At 42.2% G+C, this 16,238-nt stretch overlaps 1 protein-coding gene across 2 annotated transcripts in view; it reads left to right on the top strand.

Annotated features, from left to right (window-relative positions):
• The window catches only part of hlcs (holocarboxylase synthetase (biotin-(proprionyl-CoA-carboxylase (ATP-hydrolysing)) ligase)), a 49,236-nt gene that overhangs the window by 21,748 nt on the left and 11,250 nt on the right, over nt 1–16,238 (top strand). The window lies entirely within an intron of this gene.

Consider the following 16,238-nt stretch of genomic DNA (forward strand, 5'->3'; position numbering starts at 1 on the left):
GCCGAGACGTGGTTTGCGATACATGTGGCAAGAAAGTGAGGTGCTGTGACAACACCACTGACCTCGTCAAACACCTCAGAGTAAATCGTATCACAGAATATGACGAGGGTAATGTTGAGGCGAACTGAAGAGGAGGAGAAGGACAGGTGCTGCTAGGGGAGACAGACGTCTCTCACGGAGTCCTTTAGTGCTGCAGGCAGGCAACGTGTTCAAATAGCCACAACTTCAGGATTTTTATTTCTATATGATGAACTCTGCATTATTACGTGATAAGAACAAGTAATCTGATGTCCTGTAATCATTATGATGCTATAATTTGAGATACAATAAATAAAATAAGTTTTTGTACAAAGTATCGGATCAGTGTCGTCGATACCACCCTGAATATTACTTGGTATCGGATCGGAAAGGAAATCAGTGGTATCGCACATCACTACTGTTCAGAGCTCTTCTGTGTGCTCAGGTTAAAAAAAAACTACATCAACAGTGGATTTTATATCAAACAACCATGACATGATTGAAGACTTTGAGCTTGAATTTAATAAGAAGATGTTTAGGGATCACAGACATCTTTGAGGGGCTCAGAGGTCACTGGAAGAAGTAACAAATTTAAATGTAAGGATTTGTGTCAATAATTAGATGAATGAAGTGTAGAACCCACAACATCACCAAATACTGCATTTCCTGCCCGGAGATGCTCTGATAGATCTTTATTACAGCACCTTCAGTTGCTCCCCGTTTGTTGTGATCATGTGACTGACTTGGCCACTGGAAAAACACCATTTTTCTTTGAGTTGAGACGTGTTACAAATGTGCATGGATTGATACACAAGCCTAAAGTGACAGTTATTTTTGTGTGTCATTTTTGAGGACTCACAAGAGGCCGTAGCTCAGGTAGAACATCTACTGATCACAGAGCTGCTGGTTTGATCCCTGCCTGCTATAGTTTTATGTTCATGTTAGATAGAAAACACTTCAGTAAGACAAAGCATAGAAAAAACTGCTTGTATGAATGGCTGTGAATGAAGTTGTATATGGTGCTTAGTAGAAAAGCACTGTATAAGAAAAAAGTCCGTGTGCTTCAGTCCATACAAAGCAATCTGACCACAATGAAAACAGCTCTACAAATGCATCCAAACCTGAGTAAAAAGTGATCATTTATACAAGTTCAGCTTCACAAATCTTTCAAAAAGCTTCCTGTGCACACAGATGTGTAAAAATACACATCCCAATCAAAATGGCACATCTGGGCTTCCACTGTGTCGCTGCCTTTTTTTCAAATGAAACAGACGTTTTCATCTTATTTGGTTCTTTTCTAAATAAAAGAAAATCTCGTCAACATAGCTTCTCCATAGCTTTTACTTCCCTTCGTTCGGCTAAAACTACAATCGTGGTTTCATCAGTCCAGACTGTCAGAAGCTTTTTTTAGATGGTTTCTGTCCTGAGCACTTCAGTCACGTCTTTATAGTTTGATCTTCATTAACCTGTGAATTTTATTCAGAATGTTTATGCATATTCATATGTTATAATATTGAAAAGGGATTGATACCATAATTCTGAATATATTTAGGTGAAGTGTTAGAGCAGCACACAGTGTGTTTTTTAATTGTTGCATCGATGAACACAGCTGTAGATGTTGTTTTTCACGGTAAGCTACGTTTTGCTCCTGGACGTAGAATAAATGGAGGATAGAAAATGAGCCTGGCATAAAAAAAGTGAGCTTTCATATCCACCATCATTTATGGTGATGTCATACTTGAAAATTTACCTGAAAGTTTTATCAACAAGAAATCACAATTACTGTTTGCTGCCAGCAGAGTGCTTTCCACTCACACTGCACACAGTGTATGCTGTCCACAAAGAACAGTTCATTGATTGACCCCAAATTATCACAAGCGTCTGTAAACCTTTGATCACAACTGTGTGTTTGTGTGATTCTAAACTGCAAAGGAAGTTTATCTTTCAGACCTTAGCTGTTACCAGGTGGGCCGTCAGATGAGTCCTCATCAGGCGAGGGCCACCCTTCCTAGATGCTTCACTTTTTTAATCCAAGGACATCTTTGGGTGGTGCAGCAGCGACAGTTTGATTTATACAGCGCCAAATCACAACAACAGTCTCCTCAGGGCGCTTTATATTGTACGGTAGGCCTACTCTTAAAAAAAACAAAACAAACATATGACCCTATGAGCAAGCACTTTGGTGACAGCGGGAAGGAAAAACTCCCTTTTAACAGGAAGAAACCTCCGGCAGACCCAGGCTCAGGGAGGGGCGGGGCCATCTGCTGCGACCTGCAGCTAGCCTATCTTTAATTCCTGATGGTTTCTTCTAAACAGCAGCCATAACCTCCCGTTCTATGCCCCTTCACCCAAATCCTTTTTTTTTGGCTTGGACCCAGTGACTCAGAGGACCTGTAGCAATGGTTGACGGGATTTCCCAGCATGTATCCAGCATTTACCTTTTTTGGGCCTTTTTCCAGCTTTATTAGATCGGGACAGTGAAGACTGACAGGAAGACATACGACAAAGGGCTGCAAGTCCACCCTCAGCCATACAGCATGTGGTCGCCTGAGCTAAACAGGCGCCCCTGTACTTCAGGTGTAGCTCATTTCTGGGGCTTGGCAAGGTGTTGTGTCTGAACCTCCCCTCAATCTTGCCTTTTTTCAGCCCAAGGTATCAAGTTATGGTTTTGCTTCCCAGTTTATCCATCTTCTTTTCAGCAGCTCTTTTCTCCCGCTGGTTCCTGGTGAACCAGCGGGAGAAAAGAGCTGGTGGTTACTTCTGTAACCACCAGCTCTTCAGCTGTGGAACTTTCAAGATCTAAACCACATGGAAATCTAGCTTCCTGCATTTGTCGGTCTGGTTTTGGTCCCAGGGGAAAAAAATCTGCTCTGTTCTCCTCACACTGGTAAGTCTGTCTCTCAGTTGGGCCTAGAAAGCTTCACGTCGTCCTTATCGCTCTCATGTGCTTACCAGAATACTGTGTTGAGGTGTCATCCGCCTTTTATTTTATCAGCGTGACGTTCCTCAGTCTCTCTTTTGCTTGAGGCTGCTCATCTTCTCGGGCATTTCTCCTCTTCCTTCTGGCTGCTGGCTCATGGTGTATCACTTGTGATTGGACTCGCTCTCGCTTTTTGTGGAGATATGGAGATGTTTAGGAGAGGGAGCGGTGGAATTTTTAACAAAACTGTTGGCAATATGGTGCCAAGAAAGTAACTGAGTACTGCATCAGGAAGTCAGGAGTGGCAGAGAAGTAAGTGAGGGCTGTGGAGAACATGTAGGAGTGACAGGGTGGAGACGAGTGGTCAGAAGGATCGCAGCAAGAGTGAAAGGGAAGGTTTACAAAATGGGAGTGAGATGTGAGGGGTGTATGCTACGAACAAAACTCAGCACATCCGGACTTTCTTCGAATTAGCGAAACCTACGCTGTTTATTTCTGATCATCAGAGCAGTGAAATTGGAACTGGACCCATTGAAACATTAAAGCTTACTGTCCCACAGCCATTCACACACATGTTGTTTGAACATGCTGTGATCCAGGTTTGTTCTTTAACCGTTAATATGAGTTTTTTTGCACTGTTCAGGTCATAATCAAAACATGCTGATCATAAAAAGTAAGAAATACTTGTATGCAGTTCAGACCTGAGTGAATAACAGAGTCGGTGGTTACAGAGGCGAGAACGTGTGTTTAAACTAGAGCTGCAGCTGTAGTCTGCCCGAGCTTCCAGACACTGATTTACTTTGTTTGGCTAGCTGAGTATTTTTGCACAGATATATTGTTGTTCCTGATGTTTTATTGTTCATGATAAGAAACCTCAGCTTTATGGATTAGTGAGGATATTAAGGGACTGGTCTCTCATTTCTCGCAGTTGTGTTTGTTTAACAAAAGTTTGAAGAGACGAATTTCAGATATTAGAGTCCTTTGAAGTGACAATGACCGAGCTTTTCTTCTGTCAGAAGGAGGATTATGCATTGCCACAAATGCTAATAGACACAGACGGTCTGAAAGCAAAGTTCCTGCCGGTCAGCGCTGCCTCAAACTGAATAGCTGATGAAAACGCAGGTTTAGCTGCTTGAATGAAGAGTCTTGAAGCTGAGGCCCAATGGCTGGCAGGCTGTGTGTTTGTTCAGGGTATTAATGCTTTGTCTGGCTGTGAGCAGCTAATTACAGTCAGCACTGAGACACAGGACGGTGTTCTCACAAGCTCACACCACACTGGAATCTCATTGTGTGTCAGTGAGAAGCTTCACACTGCAGTTTCTCTTTTAATTTCACTTTTGAATTTGTTTATAGACTTTTATTAAAGGGAGGGGTTGTACGTGGGAAGATGTGTTCTGTTGGGAAATGACATGAAAGTCTCACTGATATTATGTCACCTTTGTTTCAGTGTGAAAATGTGCTCTTTTATTTACTTGTTCCTCAGCAGTTTGAGTGTTAGTTTGACATTTTTTACATTTTAACAAAAGCTTTAATATTTTTTTTGGGGGGGGGGGGGGGGGGATAGAGAGAGATCAGTAGGTCGTACGGTTACACTGTAACCTTGGTTCTCTGAATGAGACACTATCTCTCGAGTCCGTTACATCTTCCACATGTATGGGGTATGACCCCCGCTGGGTCATGGTGTGTGGAAACTTCTTTAAGACACTCCAGCTAGCCTGGACACGGCCCACAGCTTACATATAAAACAGCTGCACAGATGTGAAACCGGTGATGGTTTGATCGGCACATGTCTCCGAGTGGCCTGAAGGTGGAGAGTTAGTTTCTCAGTCAGAGAACCAAGGTTACAATGTAACCGTTCTCTATCATATCGAGGCTATCTCTCCAGCCCATTTCATCTTCCACATGTACGGGCTAACTCTGTGAGTCACCCCGCGAGGAGACAGTGCAACCGAACCCAGAGTGAATGTACCAATGAACTATTTAGAAATGTACACATATACCTGCTACCCCGCAGCATCAGGGAGGCTGCTGAGACATTCTCGCAACAGCAGACCCAACCACGACGCACAACACCCTCACACAGGATCACACACACACCACTCTCAAGTGTAGATCAAATGATCACCGGTTTCACATCTGCACAGCTGTTTTACACGTAAGCTGTGGGCCGGGTACTGGCACTGAGCCTGGTTCTGCCGGAGGTTTCTTCCTGTTTAAACTGAGTTTTTCCTTCCTACTTTTGCCAAATGCTTGCTCACAGGGTTTCATCTGATTGTTGGGTTTTCTGTAAATAAGAGGAGTAAAAGTTTAAAGATAAGATAACTCTTTATTGTCATTGCACAGTCATACATAGTACAATAGTACAATGAAACTGAAAAACTATCCCACATCGGCGCTACGTACAACACGACACAGTAACTTAAGTAATAAAAAGAAGAAGAAGTGAACATGAAAACACGAACTGTTTAACCATTGCAAACCTGCATTGTAAGACTGTGACATTGGACTTGCTCTAATCAAATCTTCCGCTCGAGTCGTATGCTGTTTCCTGTCATTATTTTCCTCATAGTTGATTTTTAGTGTGAGCGTTGATGGGACTGGTGGGCATATCAGTAAGCAGTTGGTGTTTTGTTAAGGTTTGTTAACGTGCTGAAGTGTTTATTGGTGGAAAACATGAGAGACTACGAGAGGCCACTCAGCTAGCCTGGAGAGCATAATGATTCTTTTCCTGCTGTGCTGAACTTGATCCCTGGGTCTGCAGCAACACTGACTACATGTTCACGTCTTTGTAAGAACTTGGACATGAAAACCCAAGGGTCCACTTTTTGCTCTTGTATTATATTTCCCTTATTTTTCAGTCAAAAACTGACATGCATAAATGAAGAGACGCAGTAGTGGATTTGCACTTGTGGTCATAAAGAGTCAGTTTTCATTGTTCTGTGAAACGTATTTTTGAATAACCCAGTTTAAAACCATTGGCTTCGTAAAAACTACTGTGAAATTGCAGCCTCCGTAAATAATGTTAGAAAATGGTGTTTTGGTGTAAGAGTCACACAAATAGGAAAATTCTGTGAACAAAAAAAACAACCTTACGAGATTGTTTTTCCAGTTGTCCACTCACCATTTGTTTGGACAAGCAATCGAACTTCCAGGCTAACGGTGTGTGTGTGTGGGATGAGGTCCTGTTTCCTGTGAACAGTACATGCTGCACAACGGCTGTGGTGGAAACAACATGGATTCGTCTTCTGTGGCAACAGGTTAGACCATAAAAATCAAATTGCCCTAGTTGACCTTGCATGCTCCACCTGCAATTATAAAAAATTGGAAGCAGATGCCTAAACGTCCTCCGCGTCGTATTTGGAGAAACATATGGAGGCGTGTTTGACTCAGTCCTGTGCTGCGGAATCCAGTGCAACGCAAGCCATCCTGCAGGAAAGATGGTGGCACCAAGAAGCTCGGTGTTCCTTAAAGAAATACTTATCAGGCTCTCTGTGATGATTCTGAACAAAAACGATGGCTGCACTAGTCAGTGATGACAGAAACAGAAATGAGGAGCCACTGGAGGGTCTTTAAGTTTAAGTTTAAGCAGAGGTCAGCTGCAATTAGCTGTTCCCACACAGCGCCACTTAGGTCACGCTTTACACAGTGATGACGAAGGCATGCAAAAGTGTGTTTCAGTGATGAAGTCAAAACAGCACCAAACCTGCAGAGGAGGTCAGTTGGTGTGTATGTGCTACACTACTGTGTGTGAAGCCCATAGCTGTGCATGGAGCAAATCGCCTTCTTTGGTTCTTGATTGCAAACCCGTGTCTGTTGTATCCATTTAAAGCATGCAGCAGACACGAGTTTGCAGTGTGTGAGTGCAAAGGAAGATAAACTCCAGACTCTGAAATCAAGCTGAAGGTAAAAGCTAGCTACAGGTAGAGTCGCGTAGTCCAACGTGCTCTTTATGTACCAGAAACACGCTCCATTGTGACATGCTGTGTACAGACTGATTTGCATCCCATTCATTTTAAGGCGCTGACTCTAATGGATTGTTGAGCATTGCTGGCCTTTCCACACCAGGCAGTCAGCAAGGCAAGGTCGTTGGTGCCTCAGCTGGCCGCTAGTAATGGAGCAGCCCTCTCTCATTGATCACTTCCAATAATGCTATTTGGAAATGATAATTTCTGCTGCTCCAGAGTATACAGGATTAGCTCAATTAATCACATTTACAGATTAGTTTGTCCTCCCTTATTGATCATCCCTTTGTTGCTGCACCAGCATCAATGCAAACACGTTTATCTACTGCAAATCCTTTTTTTAAAATGAGCATTGATGGCAGGAATAATCTTTTCATCTGGGATGCTTTAATCTGGGAAGTAAGTGGTGAGTGATGTGGACCTGGGCGGCTGGTGGCAACGTTGGAGGATGCAATAATCTGTGTTTGGAAAGGCTTCATCGTGTGTGTTTTAGGACACAGCCGTGGTTTGGATGGACGTGAAAGCTGTTCAGTAAAAACCAGACTCCACTCTTCTCTTTGTTTGCTGCCTCATAGCTGTGTGTGAAAGATGGCATGTAGCTCCTCATCACAGGATGACTCGGGTGGCGGCCGTTTATCCTCCTGACCTACCTACGGGGTCTGAGGGTGACCCCCTCGGCTCGGCTGCCGCCCAAACAGAGTTCAGAGCGTGCTCCTCCTCTCTCTGTGTGTCAAATGTGCTGCTTTATAGAGCAGGGCGATATGGCCAAAAATATTTATCACGATATATATTTGAAAATTTGTGATAACGATATAAGTGACAATATAATTGATGCGAGATAAAATACAACTCCACAACTTTACTAGCGCAAAAAACCCATCCATTTATTTTCATTTAAACAAGCAGCTGTTTTATGTGCATTAAAGCTATATAAAAATTTAACAGTGCAAATGCAAATTCCTTGCTGAAAGCTTAACCAAAAGGCATTTCCAGTAGAAATGGGCTGACATATCCTGAGCATAACCATGTATAATATCCACTGAAGTTAAAAAGAGGTGCTTTGCAACATTAAACTGCAGTGTGCCAAATAAAAAGGTCAAATACGTATTTTTCGGACCATAAGGTGCACGGGATTATAAGGCATATTAAACGAAACAAAGCAGTCAGATAAATCAAACTTTATTCAACTCATTCTTCTTGCTTCCTCCACTTCTGTACCATTGATTCATTAATGCTGTATTCTATCACAGCTGCTCTATTCCCATGTTGCAGCAGTATATTAATGACTAACCTCGTGTTGTGGATGGATTATCTCAGTTGTTCTCCTGACTGAAGTTTGGTCCGTTTACAGCATCCTGCCATGAGATTGCATTTGTCTCTAACCATCGGGAACCTTCACGTTAACTTTTATCGAGTGGAATAAAGTTAGCATTCATCCTCCAGCTTCACTGTGTTTATGCTAACATAGCTGTGTCGCTAGCGATCACGTAGCACATCATTATATACCAGCTAGCCCAACTTCAGTAACCCTACAAACGTCACTGCTGTTTAGTTTTCTGTTTTCATTTATGTTGGAAGTGATAGCAGAGCTGTACGTTTGAATTGTTTCAGAAATCTCTCAGTCAGAACATGCTATATCATGTTTAGGTGGAAGCTAGCGAGCTAACTTCCGCTAACTTCCTGCTAACGTCTAACACCGTTAAATGTAATAAATTCGGTTTTCATGGATGCCTGGATGTTAAACTTCATTGTTACACCTGGTAAAGCAGCAATGCTGATCGTTTTATTAAAGATGAAAGAATTTAGACAGTTTTTAACTCTCAGTGATGCTGCAGTGTTCGCTTGACTTTGGGACCAGAATGGGACGGCGTTTAGGACCCAGATTACTCCCAGATTTACAAGCCCCTTAGTCCGACAAATACGGCAATAACGACGGCCCACTTGCATGTTCTACGAAACAAATGTGCTTTGGTGGGTATCTGACGGACAAACACCAAACCAGTTCCACATCACTGAAGTTGCACCATTTTTACAAACTAATTCTGGTTCAGCCACTTCCAGCCCTCCCCACTCTGTGTACTTACTGAATTATTTGGTGTCGTGGTTTAACCATTCGACTGCAACTTCATTTAAATACAAATATATTATATTAGTCTGTGATGATGTCACAGACTAATATCAGTTTTCAAGACCTTTTAGAAGTGAGCACATGGTGCCAGTTATTGGGAACCAGAAACATTATTAAAATGTGTGCTGTCACCTGTTTTTACCCCTCAGCCTTAAGAGGCTGTTTGGCTGTATTCATCACCCAACGGGCAGGTGGGCAGGCAGCATGGACACCCACCTGTTGTGAAGGCAACAACTCAAGAATGAGGCAACGTAGCATTTTGAAACTGACACCAGAGGTGTATCTACTAAAAATGTGAATTTCAATAACCTCCAGCTCAAGGTCAAAGTCACAGTTTTCTGAAAATCTTGTGAATGCATTAACTCCAGCATGAGGCAACATTTTTCAAATCACCACTGCAGCGATGACAAAGGGTTTGAAAACCCCTGTGATCCGAAACAAACGTGTCTTTAAAACAGGGAAAAAGATTCGGCTACATTCCTCCTCTTTACTGTCAGCTCATCATATCCAAAAGATATCCTTTCAAGACTGACGTAAATTTTGCTTGGGGGTTCATACGAGGCCCTGTCACTATTATGTCTGTCCTACAACATATATCATAATCACCTGTACCAATGACCTTGGCTATGAGCCTAAAGGCCTATGAATTCATTGCTAATATAGGTTACAGTGGAGGTTACACAGCCTGTCCTCTCACACGTCCCTGAGCTGGAAACACTTCTTACAGGCAGCGTGCTACAAAGCTCTAAGCACAGCTGGGAAACCCTCTCACTGGGACTGAGCTTAAGCTTGATTGACCCCACACCAACTTTGCATTACAACAGCAGAAAGAGTGTGCTGCTTCAGTCTGTATTCACTGACCAACAGTTGCCTTGAGTCAGTGACTGAGCTTTAATTGCATTTGGAGCTGAATGTAAACACAGTGCTTGGATCAGTGATTAGAACCTTGCAGAGTAAATGTTCAGCTTCATTGTACCAATGACCTGCTGCCTGGCTGTGGTTGGGATGTCAGCGGAGCTCCTGAAAACGATTCTGCTGCTGCGTAAAGGTCAATGCTTTTCCCTGGGTATGCAGTCCATATAAATTCATCTTCTTAAATTTTTGTGGGTGGCTGTAGCTCAGGTGGGAAAGCAGGTCACCTGCTAATCGGAAGGTTGGTGTGGTCGAGCCCCGCTTGCTCCAGTTTACATACCAAATGTAATGGCAGTATACTAACCCCAAGTATTGAAATGATACAAACATACGAAGAGCATAGAAAAAAGTGCTCGGGTCAGTGAAACAACAGTGAAACTCAGAGAAGAAAAGTGTTCTTTTTATTTGTCCCCAGGCCAAATTACAAGACTTCTGGGCAGCATGGTGGTGCAGTGGTGAGCAGTAGCACCTCCCAGCAGGAAGGCTGCTGGCTAGCCTGCTGTCCTGGTGTGTTTGAGTCTCCTCTCTGGTTGCTCTGGCTTCCTCCCACAGTCCAAGCACATGCTTGTGCATTTAACTGAGGATTGATGAGAGCTAGATAAAGGCCATAAATGTGTCATAGATTAAGTTTTTTATGGATGTGTTGTTCAATGTGACTTATAGTCTAAAAGCATTATGTCATTCATACATACAGTTGTGGTCAAAAGTTTACATACTTGTAAGAATATAATATAATGGCTCTACCAAGTGTCCCGTTATTTATAAAACTGATTTTTCTCTGATAGAGTGATTGGAACAAATACTTCTTTGTCACAAAAAACATTCACAAAGTTTGGTTCTTTAATGACTTTATTATGGGTTAATGGAAAAAAGTGATCACATCTGCTGGGTCAAAAATATACATACAGCAGTGCTAATATTTGGTTACATGTCACTTAGCCATTTTCACATCAATTAGGCACTTTTGGTAGCCATCCACAAGCTTCTGGTTGAATCTTTGACCACTCCTCTTGACAGAATTGGTGCAGTTCAGTTACATTTGATGGCTTTCTGACATGGACTTGTTTCTTCAGCATTGTCCACATGTTTTCAATGGGGTTTAAGTCAGGACTTTGGGAAGGCCATTCTAAAACACTTATTCTAGCCTGACTTGCCATTCCTTTACCACTTTTGATGTGTGTTTGGGGTCATTGTCCTCTTGGGACACCCAACTGTGCCCAAGACCCAACCTTCGTGCTGATGATTTTAGGTTATGTTGAAGAATGTCAAGGTAATCCTCCTTCTTCATTATCCCGTTGACTCTCTGTAAATCACCAGTTCCATTGGCAGCAAAACAGCCCCACAGCATAATATTCCCACCACCATGCTTTATTGTAGGCATGGTGTTCTTGGGGTCAAAGGCCTCACCTTTTCTCCTCCAAACATATTGCTGGACATTGTGGCCAAAAAGCTCGATTTTTGTTTCGTCTGACCACAGAACTTTCCTCCAGAAGGTCTTATCTTTGTCCACGTGATCAGCAGCAAACTTCAGTCGAGCCTTAAGGTGCCACTTTTGGAGCGAGGGCTTCCTTCTTGCACGGCAGCCTCTTAGTCCATGGAGATGCAAAACACGTTTGACTGTGGACAATGACACCTGTGTTCCAGCAGCTTCTAATTCTTGGCAGATCTGCTTTTTGGTGATTCTCGGTTGACTCTTTACCCTCCTGACCAATTTTCTCTCAGCAGCAGGTGATAGCTTGCGTTTTCTTCCTGATCTTGGCAGTGACGAAACAGTGCCATGCACTTTATACTTACAAACAGTTGTTTGCACTGTTGCTCTTGGGACATGCAGCTGCTTTGAAATGGCCCCAAGTGACTTTCCCGACTTGTTCAAGTCAATAATTTACTTTTTCAGATCCATGCTGAGCTCCTTTGACTTTCCCATTGTAGCGTTTGTGGGTGTTTGTATCCAATGAGCCCTATTTAACTGGCCTAAGAGAAGTCACCAGCTGTAGTGACTCATAATCACTCACAAGAAGTGAAGAGGCCATGCTATGAAGCTCAGTTCACTGACAACTTTCTAAGTCACCAAAATTGCTAATTCATGTTGCTGTATGTATATTTTTGACCCAGCAGATGTGATCACTTTTTTCTGTTAACCCATAATAAAGTCATTTAAGAACCAAACTTCATGAATGTTTTTTGTGACAAAGAAGTATTTGTTCCAATCACTCTATCAGAGAAAAATCAGAGTTTTAGAAATAACGGGACACTCAGGAGAGCCATTATATTCTTTACAAGTGTATGTAAACTTTTGACCACAACTATACATGCATTCCATGTACTAATTGCTACTCTTGGTAGCCGGGGATCGGTCTGCCAAGGCCTCGCTCCGGGCCGTCCTCCAACCAGGGGCGGAGCGTGGGGGTGGCTTACTGGGCTTAAGCCCGGGTTGTTTTGTCAGAAGCCCGGGGTCTTTTGGAGTGTAATTTTTTCATAGTTAGATGCCTGGCTGACAACTGTATAAAACAAAAAGTACACACAATATTCGAAGCACATAGTGCACACTGTGGGAATTTACGACTGTGCGTGAATCCCCCTGATATTGGTATGATCCGAGCTCAGACACTGAGCGAGAGGGCGGGGCCGCTGCTGCCCGTGAGTGCGCTGTTGGAGAAACGCAGCCAGCCATACTAAGGAGAGCTTAAGTTTGACCAGGTACCAAAGCAAATCATTCGTACCGTATAAATAATGTAAATATGACGGTGAATCACGAAAGATTGATATGAAACTGATCACTTGACCAATATTACGTTACTTGCTCTTCAAGTGAATCAACAAATGGTGAAATGAAAAGCCGAACAAATGCTATTTTTTAGAGTCTTAGCTTACGTGTGTTTATTTCATATTTTCAGTTCTTACCCTCCCCGACTAAATCGGTTTCAGTTATGTACTGAAATATAAGAATGGACATTAGAGGCTTCTTTCAAAGAAAAAACTCAGGTAAATGTTACTTTCTATATTATGCTTTGTATGTTGTTCAGTATATTTCTATGCAAAACAAGAGGGATTTCAGTACACAGCAGGATATTCACATTTATAACCAGATATTTACACTTTAGGGAGAAAACATAAAACATTTTTACTGTACAACATCAATTTAGAGTAAACTTGTTTTGCATAAATAAATATTGAAATATCTTTTGAATTAGTTAAATGTCAGAATAAAGAGAGACAGAGCTGTCTATTTTTTATCACTTTGATCAAATGTAGGAGCACATGTACACTAAGTTTATTGTTAATTAATAAGAAAACTCCAGACGATTCCATTCTGAGCTGAAGAAGCTTCTGATTGGTTTGTAGAGTCCATGTGAGTAAACTGGTGGCACAGCTGTGGATGCATATAAGGCAAAACACAGAGCCTGTTTCTTTGACATGGGAAAATCAAGACATGTCAACCAAAACACCAGGAACAGAACTGTGGAGCTCCATAAGTGTGGCTCAGTTTGAATACAATTTGGTGCCATTTGCAATTAAGAAATACAGACAGTTTCTCTCTTTACTCTTAAAGTTAACAAATGTGTTTTTTATATTTATCTAAAAAATAAACATTTAGTCTGATTTGATGTTACAATTAAAAAAGTGTTTTTATCTGAAGAGTAAATATCTGGTTTCAGCTGTATATTTGATGATTGTCAGCACAGAGAGGGAGAGAGAGAATGAGGACAGAACAGAGATGAACAAGAGCAGGTGAGACACACATGTTAGTCAAATGGTTGTTTACCAAAAGTATCACCGTATCATAGGTCCTCATGTATCTCGTACCTAGTGTTTCTTTTTAGGCTTGTTATTTTTCAAATTCTATATTTATTAAGTTATGCAGCTTGTTTACACAACAAGGCTAAATAATTATATAAACTTTTCTCAATCTAAATAGTGGACTTTGGTAGAATTAAAAAAATAAGTGTAGTGCAGGTCTATGATGATTTTTAGTGCTACTATCATCTAGTTCTGATTCTGGTTCTGTCTTGGTTAAGTCCTCAGTAGTCCTGATTTAATTCCGGATCAGTTCTGGCTCTGGTTGAATTGGGGTTTAGTCCTCGTGTCTTGATACAGCCCTGACCTTGTTCTGCCTTGCTGCTTAATTAAAAAACTAGTTTAAGGTGTCCTGCATATGTGATATATATTTTTCCCTATATGAAGTCATTCTTTTTTTGAACAAAACTCAAAACAGAGCCAATTAATCTTTCAGTCATTTCTACCCCCCCCCCCCCCCCCCAAAAAAAAAAAAAAAAATCCCACATGCATACTACCCTTTTGGGCTAAGCCCTGGGTGTTGCAAATGTCTGGCTCCGCCTCTGCCTCCAACACACATTGCCCCTGACCCCCACGGTGCCTCCTGCGAGTGGTGGGCCTACAGGAGGATGGGCCCATCTCCCTTTTATGGGCTGTGCCCGGCCGGGCCCCATGGACTAAGGCCCAGCCACCAGACACATAAGTGTTTGGTGTGAACTGTAGCCAACAGTAATGGACACATGGTTAAGGAGAGCTGTTTAAAACAAATCCCTGACTAGGCATACTGACACTCTGAGGAAGGCTGTGCTTTTCAAATTTGAAATTCTGACTTTCATTTGAACGGTGAAGGGAAGAGTGTAGAGCATAGATAGGACTGGAAATTTAGGCTTCAGTTCAAGATTTATTGACCATGTCCACTCCCCTTCATGGTCACATGGTCTGTTTTTCTCCTACTGGACCTAAAAACTGAACCTACCTGTGCAAACTTGCTTTTATTTAGTTCTGTCTGTTAAAACTGTTTTAACTGTGTCCTTTTGTATTGACGTGGTTCTCCTGCAGCACATTTCTGCTAAATTGAGTCCAAGTCTCATTCTCCTATTCACACACACATTCATATAGTGCTCTTATCTATATCTAATCAGACTTATCTAAAGTACACATGCACAAAGTATTTTAGAATAGAATAGAATAGAATAGCCTTTATTGTCATTGTACAGAGTACAGCGAAATTGGAGTGCCACTCCCTTGGTGCAAGATTCAATAATAAATATAAATGTAAAATATAAAAAGTACAATAAAACAATCGCAAGTACTCAAACAATAGTAAGTACAATATATACAGGATAGCAGCATTAATATAATGACAGTATGAATAGCAGCATAATATAATGGCAGTGACGGTATGGAATAGGTTCAATTGTTTTTGTGCTTATTTACTACGGTGATAGCTCTGGGAAAGAAGCTATCCCTGAATCTGTTTGTCCTGGTTTTATGTGACCTGTACCGTCGGCCTGACGGTAATAGTTCAAACAGTTGGTTGCTGGGGTGAGAGTGGTCCTTGATGATATTGCCAGCTCTGCTGAGGTACCGAGAGTTTGCAGTGACCTCCAGGCTGGGCAGAGAGCAGCCAGTGATCTTCTGGGCTGTGTTGATGACCCTCTGCAGTACTTTCCTGTCCGCAGCTGAGCACCCTGCATACCATGTTGTTATGCCGTACGTTAGGATGCTCTCTATGGTGGCTCTGTAAAATGTCACCAGCAGCCTCTCCTCCAGGTTGTTCCTCCTGAGCACTCTCAGAAAGTGGAGACGCTGCTCGGCCTTTTTTACCACCGCCGTGGTATTTGCAGTCCAGGAGAGGTCATCAGAGATCTGCACGCCCAGAAACCTCATGGAGTGTACCCTCTCCACACAGCTCCCGTGAATGTAAAGTGGGGCCGGGTCTGCTCTGCCCTTCCTGAAGTCCAAGATAAGTTCTTTAGTTTTCGTGGTGTTCAGTTGGAGGTTGTTAACTGAACACCACTCAGTCAGTCTCAGTCAGTCTGTTGACCTCATCTCTGTAGTCCGACTCATCCCATTTTGCATCATTCCTTCATCATATAAATCAGCGGTCCCCAACCCCCGGGCTATGGACCGTTCCGTGAGTCATTTGGTACCGGGCTGCGAGAGTTGACACTCGGGTGTGAAATTTATGGTTTTCAGGGATTTTATTGGTTTTTATCGTTATTTTTTATCATTTTTATCGTTAACTTGGTTTCTTTGGGTCCTTTCCTATGTGTTATGAATAAATCTTCTTTGTTTTTGGTACCGGTGCTGGTTTTTTTTTTCCTTGTATGTATCCGCGAAACCTTAAAGACCAGTCCATGAAAATATTGTCAGACATAAACCGGTCTGTGGCACAAAAAAGGTTGGGGACCGCTGATATAAATGATTAGTTAACTTACGTTATTGGATTCTTCTTGGTCACTGTCCTGGATCTCAGTTTGGAGTGGCCAGGTTGGGAAAAATAAACACATTTAGTGAGATT

The sequence above is a fragment of the Astatotilapia calliptera genome, chromosome 10, assembly GCF_900246225.1.
Source record: "Astatotilapia calliptera chromosome 10, fAstCal1.2, whole genome shotgun sequence".
NCBI lineage: Eukaryota > Metazoa > Chordata > Actinopteri > Cichliformes > Cichlidae > Astatotilapia > Astatotilapia calliptera.